Source organism: Somniosus microcephalus, chromosome 4 (genome assembly GCF_052327205.1).
Source record: "Somniosus microcephalus isolate GS21.2 chromosome 4, FLI_Smic_1.0, whole genome shotgun sequence".
Taxonomy (NCBI): Eukaryota; Metazoa; Chordata; class Chondrichthyes; order Squaliformes; family Somniosidae; genus Somniosus; species Somniosus microcephalus.
The window spans coordinates 135,844,471-135,854,609 of record NC_140990.1 but is presented as its reverse complement, the minus strand read 5'-3'; the positions used below and the strand labels follow the sequence as shown (position 1 = coordinate 135,854,609).

At 47.3% G+C, this 10,139-nt stretch overlaps 1 long non-coding RNA gene across 1 annotated transcript; it reads right to left on the bottom strand.

The window, feature by feature from the left end:
* Positions 1-4,758: 4,758 nt before the first annotated feature.
* On the bottom strand, positions 4,759-6,063 carry LOC147119816 (uncharacterized). The gene is made up of 3 exons (XR_015077837.1): positions 5,945-6,063; positions 5,502-5,664; positions 4,759-5,342 (listed from the first exon to the last, which is right to left on the bottom strand). It is a non-coding gene; the product is annotated as an uncharacterized LOC147119816 (long non-coding RNA).
* Positions 6,064-10,139: the final 4,076 nt, after the last annotated feature.

Below are 10,139 nucleotides of genomic sequence, written 5' to 3'. Positions count from 1 at the left end.
TCTGTTTATATTACACTAGACCCTGTCTCTGTTTATATTACACCAGACCGTATCACAGTTTATTTTACACTAGACCCTTTCTCTGTTTACATTACACTAGACCCTGTCTCTGTTTGTATTATACTAGGCCCTGTCTCTGTTAATATTACACTTGACCCTGTCTCTGTTTATATTACACTAGACCATGTCTCTGTTTATATTACACTAGCGCTGCTTCTTTTTATATTACACTAGACCCTGTCTCTGTTTATATTACACTAGGCCCTGTCGCTGTTTATATTACACTAGATCCTGCCTCTGTTTATATTACACTAGAGACTTTCTCTGTTTATATTACACTAGACCCCGTCGCTGTTTATATTAAACGAGGCCCTGTCTCTGTATATATTAAACTAGGCCCTGTCTCTGTTTATATTAAACTAGGCCCTGTCTCTGTTTATGTTAAACTAGGCCCTTTCTCTGTTTATATTACACTAGACCCTGTCTCTGTTTATATTGCACTAGACCCTGTCTCAGCTAATATTACACTAGACCCTGTCTCTGTTTTTATTACACTAGACCCTGTCTCTGTTTATATTACACTAGACCTTGTCTCTGTTTATATTACACTAGGCCCTGTCTCTGTTTATATTACACTAGACCCTGTCTCTGTTTACATTACACTAGACCCTGTCTCAGTTTATATTAAACTAGACTCTGTCTCTGTTTATGTTACACTAGACTCCATCTCTGTTTATATTACACTGTACCCTATCTCTGTTTATATTATTCTAGAGGCTGTCTCTGTTTATATTACACTAGACCCTGTCTCTATTTTTATTACACTAGAAGCTGTCTCTGTTTATATGACACTAGACCCTGTCTCTGTTTATAGTACTCTCGGCCCTGTCTCTGTTTATATTACACTAGAACCTGCCTCTGTTTATATTACACTAGAACCTGTCTCTAATTACATTAAACTAGACTCTGTCTCTGTTTATGTTACACTATACTCTGTCTCTGTTTATGTTACACTAGACCCTGCCTCTGTTTATAGTACACTAGAAGCTGCCTCTCTTTATATTACACTAGACCCTGTCTCTGTTTTTATTACACTAGACCCTGTCTCTGTTTATATGACACTAGACTCTGTCTCTGTTTATATTACACTAGGCCCTGTCTCTGTTTATATTACACTAAACTAGACCCTGCCTCTGTTTATATTACACTAGAACCTGTCTCTGTTTACATTAAACTAGACTTTGTCTCTGTTTATTTTACACTAGTCTCCGTCTCTGTTTATATTACACTGTACCCTGTCTCTGTTTATATTACACTAGAGGCTGTCTCTGTTTATATTACACTAGACCCTGTCACTGTTTATATTATGCTCAACCCTGTCTCTGTTTATATTACACTATACCGTGTCTCAGTTTATATTGCACTGGACCCTGTCTCTGTTTATATTATGCTAGACCATGTCTCAGTTCATATTACACTGGGCCCTGTCTCTGTTTATATTAAACTAAGCCCTCTCCATGTTTATATTAATCTAGGCCCTCTCTCTGTTTATATTAAACTAGGCCCTGTCTCTGTTTATATTACACTAGACCGTATCTCAGTTTATATTAAACTCGACCCTTTCTCTGTTTATATTACACTAGACCTTGTCTCTGTTTATATTACACTAGACCCTGTCTCTGTTTATATTACACTAGACCCTGTCTCAGTTTATATTACACTAGACCCTGTCTCTGTTTATATTACACTAGACCTTCTCTCTGTTGGTATTACACTGGACCCTGTCTCTGTTTGTATTACTCTAGGCCCTGTCTCTGTTAATGTTACATTTGACCCTGTCTCTGTTTATACTACACTAGACCCTGTCTCTGTTTATATTACACTAGACGCTGCTTCTGTTTATATTACACTAGACCCTGTCTCTGCTTATATTACACTTGGCCCTGTCTTTGTTTATATTACACCAGACCCTGTCTCTGTTTATATTACACTAGACCCTTTCTCTGTTTATATTACACTAGACCCAGTCTCTGTTTATATTACACTAGACCCTGTGGCCTAGAAATTCGGTTGGAAGCGCCGGCGTTGAGCGCCTAAAGAGACCTAGAATTGGGGCGATACCCTATGTTGGGGCGGTCGCTATGAAGTTGGTGACAACTCGCATATTGACTATACATTTAACGCCTGCGCTAAGTGTTTGCACGCGCCCACGAGTGCAAGCAGATCATGACGTCATTTCAGTGTGCAACGCCTTTTAGGAGTGCCTGAGCGCATATTGGGTGGCACCCGGAGCCTTAACGCCTAGCGCTATTAGTGACAGTTCGAGGGAGTGCTAGCCGGCCCTTCTCGGATTAGGGGGGCGCTATTTAAAGGGGACAGCTCTTGTGCAGAAGCTTCAGCAACTTGGCCTGCACATTGCGATCGTTGCTGGAGAGATTTGGCGAGCTACTGTGGAGCAGAGTTTTGGGAATTTAGCATTACAGTTCTTGGGACCTTCAAACCTGTCCGGAGCAGATGGAGCACTACACCTAACAGCCTTTTGACCAACTGGCATCGGAATGGGAGCTGCTTTGGAGGGCGACGGCCTCATGTCCGAACACTGTGAAGGGGCAGAGAGACGGCGGGAGAGAGGGCCTGAATTGGGAGGTCGGCCTATCCGACGGTATGCTGCGAGGGTCTTTAGGCAGCAGGTGTCAAGCCATGACATGTCGGAGGAGCAGTGTTTGGGAAGGCTCCGATTCTGGAGGGACATTGTTACTGATCTGAGCCACCTGCTTGGTCAGGATCTGCAGCCGTGTGAACGGTGCAGGACCTCTCTGTCCGTGTTCGCTAAGCTGACTGATGGCCTCAATTTTTATGCCAACGGATCCTTTCAGTCATCCATTGGGGACTTTGCGACTATCGCTCAGGTTGCAGTCCACTGTTGCATCCGGCAAGTGACAGATGCCCTTTACAGGCGAAGGCGTCAATTCATGACCTTCCCTCTGACCCTGCCCAAGCAGGCGGAGCGCGTGCAGGGTATCGCTTCTATTGCGGACTTCCCCATGGTGCAGGGGGCGACTAACAGCACACACGTGGCTTTGAGGGCACCATGCCAGCATCCTTAGGACTTCCGCAACCGCAAGGGGTTCCACTCCCTCAACGTGCAGCTGGTCTGTGAGCACCGCCAAATCATCATGGCAGTCAACGCGCATTTCCCAGGGTGCAGCCATGATGTCTTTATCCTGCGGTTGACCTCAGTTTGTGACCTTTTTGAGGGGCTGGCTCGAACACGAGGCTGGCTTACTGGGGACAAGGGCTATCCTCTCTGCTCATGGCTGATGACAACACTCCGTGTGGCCGACACCCCAGCAGAAGAGCTGATCAACAGCGGCCATCAGGCGACCAGACACAGTGAACAGCACACTGTTGGTGCTCTCAAAAAGCGTTTCCGATGTCTGGAACTTTCGGGGTGTCCCTGCAGTACTCGCCGGAGCAAGTGGGTCACATCGTCGTCATCTGCTGCATGCTCCACAACTTGGCGATTCGACGCACCCAGCCAATTCCACCTGTCCCTCAACGACCAGCAGAGCAGGTGGAGGAGGAGGAGGATGAGGAGGAGGAGGAAGAGCAGGCGGAGGAGGAGGAGGAGGAGGAAGAGCAGGCGTAGGAGGAGGATGAGGAGCAGGAAGATGGAAAGGCTCCTGAAAGTGGAAGGGCCATACGTCAGAGGCTCATCAGGACTCATTTCGAGACCCCTCTGTCGGAATGATGAGAGTCTTAACTCCTGCGCACTTTGGATGTTTGACGGCCTCTGAATGCCAGCATCACTGAAAGTAGTCACGTGCACCATGCCACATTGAAACTTCTGTTTACTGTCACAAAAGTCTTTCATTACAGCAAAACAACATCATGTCAACAGAAACCATAACTAACAAAATAACTGTGAACTCTTCAGCAAAGCCGCAAAATCAACAAACCTTCTGCAAATATAACAACAGCTGAGGGTGTCCTTGAATTTGGACAAAGAAACGTTTCAGCACCTCCCTCTACAACTGGCCCCTTGAGGGAGAACGACTTCTCTTTTGTGGCCGGCCCCTTCCCTCCCTGCTGCTCCTACATAATTGGACGCCAGTGGCGGGCTCAAGGCTGGGGGACGCCTGCTGACTGTGTGGAAGCGCAGAAGCCCCTGAGGGACGGCCTGGCCGACCTCTGAGCTTGGAGGGTGCGGATGCAGGATGCTTGATGTGACCATGGCTGGAAGCAGTGTGCCCTGAAGGTGGTGGCAGCTGCACTGCAGACGTCCCAGCGCTGGCATGTGCAATGGTCTCCTGCCGAGAGAGGACACCTGCACCATGGTCAGACGACACGCCGGCTATCTGAGGGGAGCGGCTCGGCTCATCTGCCACAATCGCATGCTCCACTGATTCCTGGCCTTGTATGGGACTGGAAGGGCCCGGGGTGATCCTCACTGATGCAGAGAGGGTGGCTGCAGTGAGGGATCGCGTTGCCTCAATCTGGGTGTGGACGAGCCCAGCAAGTGACTGCATGGCAACAGTGAGGACCTGTGTGCCAGGTGCCAGTGCTTCGGAGAAGCCCTGGACAGTTCTTTCCATTGCCTCGGACAAGGCAGGTGCCGACCGCTCCACTGCCTCGGACAAGCCCTGGACAGACCTTTCCAGGGATTGTCCGAAGCCCTCAACAGTCCTTTCCATAGCGGCCTCAAAGCCCTGGACAGTCCTCTCCATTGTTGGGCCGTAGCCCTGGATTGTCCTCTCCATTGTTGGCCCGAAGCCCTGGATAGACCTGTCCATTGTTGCCCCGAAGCCCTAGATAGACTTGTCCATTGTTGCGCCGAAGCCCTGGATAGACTTGTCCATTGTTGCACCGAAGCCCTGGAGAGTCCTGTCCATTGTTGCCCCGAAGCCCTGGAGAGTCCTTTCCATTGTTGCCCCGAAGTCCAACATACTCTTAGTCAATGTATCTATTGACTGAGGCATCTTCTCCACTGCAGCCATCAGCTCCGTCTGTCTGAGCCGGGCCTGTTTGCTCATTTCACCCAGGCGACGCACCTCCTCTGCACTCTGAGCAGCAGTCATAACTACCTGCCTTGCCCTCCGGGGAGACGGTGGCCGAACTTGCCTATCCCCTTGCGTTGCTGCATGCCGCTTGTTCCGGCAACTGGTTCATCCTCAGAGCCGCACCCCCCCCGCTCCCCTCCAGGGGACTACTATCCCCAGTCTGTAGATGTGTCCGCTCCCTGGATTCTGCAATGGCTGGTCCGGATTCCTCCTGCTCCTCGCCTCCGATGGCACTGGCACTGGCAGCTTCAGTGCGTTGAGCCCGAGTTGGTGCTGATTCATCTGAAAGCAGGGAGTTGGAAGAGTTGCTTTAGCAAAAGGACAGGTTTGCGGAAAGGCATGCCAGATTGCGGCAAGGCTCTGACATGGCTGCACACTGAGGAAGCATGCTGGCGGGGGGACCAAGTGGAAGGCAACAGGTGAAAAAGGTGAGAGACTTACCCTCGCTGTCGGAAATGGGGTCGGCAGATGCAGTGGTCACAGGACCAGGCAGACATCCTCCAAGAATCTGGTGCACTCTCTCCTCCAGATCCGTGAGAGGGACCACATGTGGAGGCCCGCCACCGGTTTGAAAGTGGTCCCTTCGCCTCGCCGCCAGCTTGGCCTGGAGAGGAAAGAAGGGGAAGTTGTGTTACATGAGGCCTTGAGACATCATCGCATGCCCCCATGGTGAAAGAGCCCTTACATGAGGCCTTGAGACATCATCGCATGCCCCCCATGGTGAAAGAGCCCTTACATGAGGCCTTGAGACATCTGTCCATGTGTGTGGCCAGAAAGGGCCATGGGTGCTTGCTGACAGATGGCCATTGGGGCATCATGGCAACAGGGTGCCCGAAGTCAGCTGCAGATGGAGGGAATCAGAAGTTTGCTAAACCATCACTCACCCTAACGATCCGTGTGAGGTCGTTGAATTTCTTCCTGCACTGAACAGGGGTCCTGGTCGCCATGCTGCTGGAGTTGACCCTCACAGCAACCTCCCTCCAAGATCTTCGGTAAGCCTTCTGATTCGGCCTTTTGCCATTGTCCGGATACAGGACATCTCGACAGCGCTCAACTGCAGCCACCAACTGGTCCAGAGCCTCAGTGCTGAAGTGCTCCGCTCTCTGTCTAACCTTCTCCATGCTCAACAAGTTTCTAATGCCAGAGAAGGGCGAGCGCCGATGCTGAGGCCTACAGGGCGTTGGGTGTGGCAGCTCAGGCTGACTGACCCACCCCTTTAAGAGCCGGCCGGCGCCTGGAAGTCTCGTGGTTTCCCGTAATTGAGATCACCTGCGCTGCGCCCGTCCGCGTCGATATTGAGTAGCGCCTGAACTTTTGCGCCTTCGGAGCACCGTGCAATGGCTGATTTAACGCCTCAATCCCCTTTGGGGGTGATGCAACCCAATATGTCGCCAGGCAGCGATAAGTTTTGTCTGGCTATAAACTATGCGCACCGCCAGTTCTACCGCCTCAAGCGGGGCTATACCCAATTTCTAGGCCTGTCTCTGTTTATATAACACTAGACCCTGTTTCATAGAAACATAGAAACATAGAGATAGGAACAGGAGTAGGCCATTCGGCCCTTCGAGCCTGCTCCGCCATTCAATGAGATCATGGCTGATCTTCGTCTGAGATCATATCTGATCTTACCAGTTCAGTACCCCGTCCCCGCCTTTTCTCCGTAACCCTTAATCCCCTTAGCCTTCAGAAATATATCCAATTCTCTCTTGAAAATATTTATTGAATTAGCCTTCGCAGCCCTCTGTGGCAGGGAATTCCACAGGCTCACCACTCTTTGAGTGAAGAAATTCTTCCTCATCTCTGTTTTAAATGATTTGCCCGCTATTTTTAGACTGTGGCCCTTGGTTCTGTGCTCCCCGGCCATTGGAAACATTCTCTCTGAATTCAGCCTGTCCAGGCCTGCCATAATTTTATATGTTTCGATGAGATCCCCTCTCAATCTTCTAAACTCCAGTGAGTACAGGCCCAAACTATTTAATCTCTCTTCGTAGGTCATTCCCGCCATTCCAGGTATCAGCCTGGTGAATCGCCGTTGCACTCTTTCCATGGCAAGAACATCCTTCCGCAGATGGGGCGACCAAAACTGTACACAATACTCCAGATGCGGTCTCACCAGCACCTTGTACAGCTGTAGTAAGGTATCCCTATTCCTATACTCGAACCCCCTTGATACGAAGGCCAACATACCATTTGCCTTCTTAATCGCCTGTTGCACCTGCATGCTCTCCTTCAGTGACTGGTGCACAAGAACACCCAGGTCCCTCTGCACTTCCCCATCTCCCAATCTATTGCCATTTAGATAATAATCTACCCTCCTGTTTTTACCCCCAAAGTGGATAACCTCGCATTTATCCACATTATAGTGCATCTGCCACGTATCCGCCCATTCCCCCAACCTGTCCAAATCGCACTGTAGCCTCCTGACATCCTCATCAGAGCCCACCCCTCCTCCTAGTTTAGTGTCGTCAGCGAATTTGGAAATATTGCATCCAATTCCCTGATCCAGATCATTTATATATATTGTGAACAGCTGGGGTCCCAGGACAGATCCTTGCGGCACCCCGCTGGTCACTGCCTGCCACTCCGAAAACGAGCCGTTTATTCCAACTCTCTGTTTTCTATCCGCCAGCCAGTTCTCTATCCACGTTAATACTTTGCCCCCAATCCCATGAGCCTTAATTTTGCATGATAATCTTTTGTGTGGAACCTTATCGAAGGCTTTCTGGAAGTCAAGGTACACCACATCCACTGGCTCTCCCCCATCTATTTTACCAGTTACTTCCTCAAAAAATTCCAGCAGATTAGTCAAACACGATTTACCCTTTGTAAATCCATGTTGACTCTGTCCGATCCTTTCCCCATTTGTCAAGTGCTCCGCTATTTTATCCTTAATAATGGACTCTAGCATTCTGCCCACAACCGATGTAAGGCTTACTGGTCTATAATTCCCTGCTTTCTCTCTACCCCCCTTTTTAAATATTGGGGTAACATTAGCTACCCTCCAATCCACGGGTACTGTTCCCGAGTCAATGGAGTTCCGGAAGATGATTCTTAGAGCATCTGCTATCTCCAGGGCCACCTCCTTAAGTACCCTAGGATGTAGTTTATCAGGCCCCGGGGATTTGTCGGCCTTCAGTCCCCTCAACTTACCGAGCACCATATCCCTAGAGATACTAATTTCTGTCAGCTCCTCCCTCTCATTAGTCCCTATGTTTGCCGATATTCCTGGGAGGTTATTTGTGTCCTCCTTTGTGAATACAGAACCAAAGTATGAGTTTAATTGGTCTGCCATTTCCTTATTCTCCATTATATATTCTCCCGAATCGGACTGCAAGGGACCGACTTGGGATTTTATCAGTCTTTTCCTCCTGATATACCGATAAAAGCTTTTGCAGTCTGTCTTTATGTTTGCTGCAAGTTTACTTTCGTATTCTATTTTCCCCTTCCTGATTAATATTAAATTATATTAAATAGACCCTGTCTCATTTTATATTACCCTGGACCCTGTTTCAGTTTATATTACACTGGACCCCGTCTCTGTTTATATTAGACTATACCCTGTCTCAGTTTATATTACACTGGACACTATCTCTGTTTATATTACTCTAGATATTGTCTCTGTTTATATTACACTGGACCCTGTCTCTGTTTATATTAAACTAGGCCCTGTCACTTTATATGACACTAGCCCTTATCTCTGTTTATATTATACGAGATGCTGTCTCTGTTTATATTAAACTAGGCCCTGTCTCTGTTTATATTACACTGGACCCTGTCTCTGTTTATATTAAACTAGGCTCTGTCTCTGTTTATATTAAACTAGGCACTGTCACTGTTTATATTACACTAGCCCCTGTCTCTGTTTATATTATACTAGACGGTGTATCTGTTTATATTAATCTAGGCCCTGTCTCTGTTTATATTACACTGGATCCTGTCTCTGTTTATATTAAACTAGGCCCTGTCTCTGTTTATGTTAAACTCGGCCCTGTCTCCGTTTATATTACACTACACCATGTCTCTGTTTATATTAAACTAGGCCCTGTCTCTGTATATATTAAACCACGCCCTGTCTCTGTTTATAATAAACTAGGCACTGTCTCTGTTTATGTTAAACTAGGCCCTTTCTCTGTTTATATTACACTAGACCCTGTCTCTGTTTATATTAAACTAGACTCTGTCTCTGTTTATGTTACACTAGACTCCGTCTCTGTTTATATTACACTGTACCTTTCTCTGTTTATATTACGCTAGAGGCTGTCTCTGTTTATATTACATTTGACCCTGTCTCTGTTTATCTTAAACTAGGCCCTTTCTCTGTTTATATTACACTAGACCCTGTCTCTCTTTATATTACACTAGACACTGTCTCTGTTTATATTACACCAGACACCGTCTCAGCTAATATTACACTGGACCCTGTCTCTGTTAATATTACACTATACCCTGCCTCAGTTTATGTTACACTGGACCATGTCTTTGTTTATATTACACTTGAACCTGTCTCTGTTGATAGTAAACTAGACCCTGTCTCTGTTTATATGACACTAGACCCTGTCTCTGTTTATATTACACCAGGCCCTGTCTCTGTTTATATTACACTAGAACCTGTCTCTGTTGATATTAAACTAGACCCTGTCTCTGTTTATGTTGCACTCAACTCCGTCTCTGTTTATATTACACTAGGCCCTGTCTCTGTTTATATTACACTAGACCCTGTCTCTGTTTATATTGCACTAGACCCTGTCTCTGTTTATATTCCACTGAACCCTGTCGCTGTTTATATTATGCTCAACCCTGTCTCTGTTTATATTACACTGGACCCTGTCTCTGTTTAAATCACACTAGACGCTGCCTCTGTTTATATTACACTAGACCCTGTCACTGTTTTTATTACACTAGACACTGTCTCTGTTTATAATACACTAGACCCTGTCTCTGTTTATATTACACCAGACCCTGTCGCTGTTTATATTAAACTAGACTCTGTCTCTGTTTATGTTACACTGTAACCTGTCTCTGTTTATATTAAACTAGGCCCTGTCTCTGTTTATATTACACTAGACCCTGTCTCTGTTT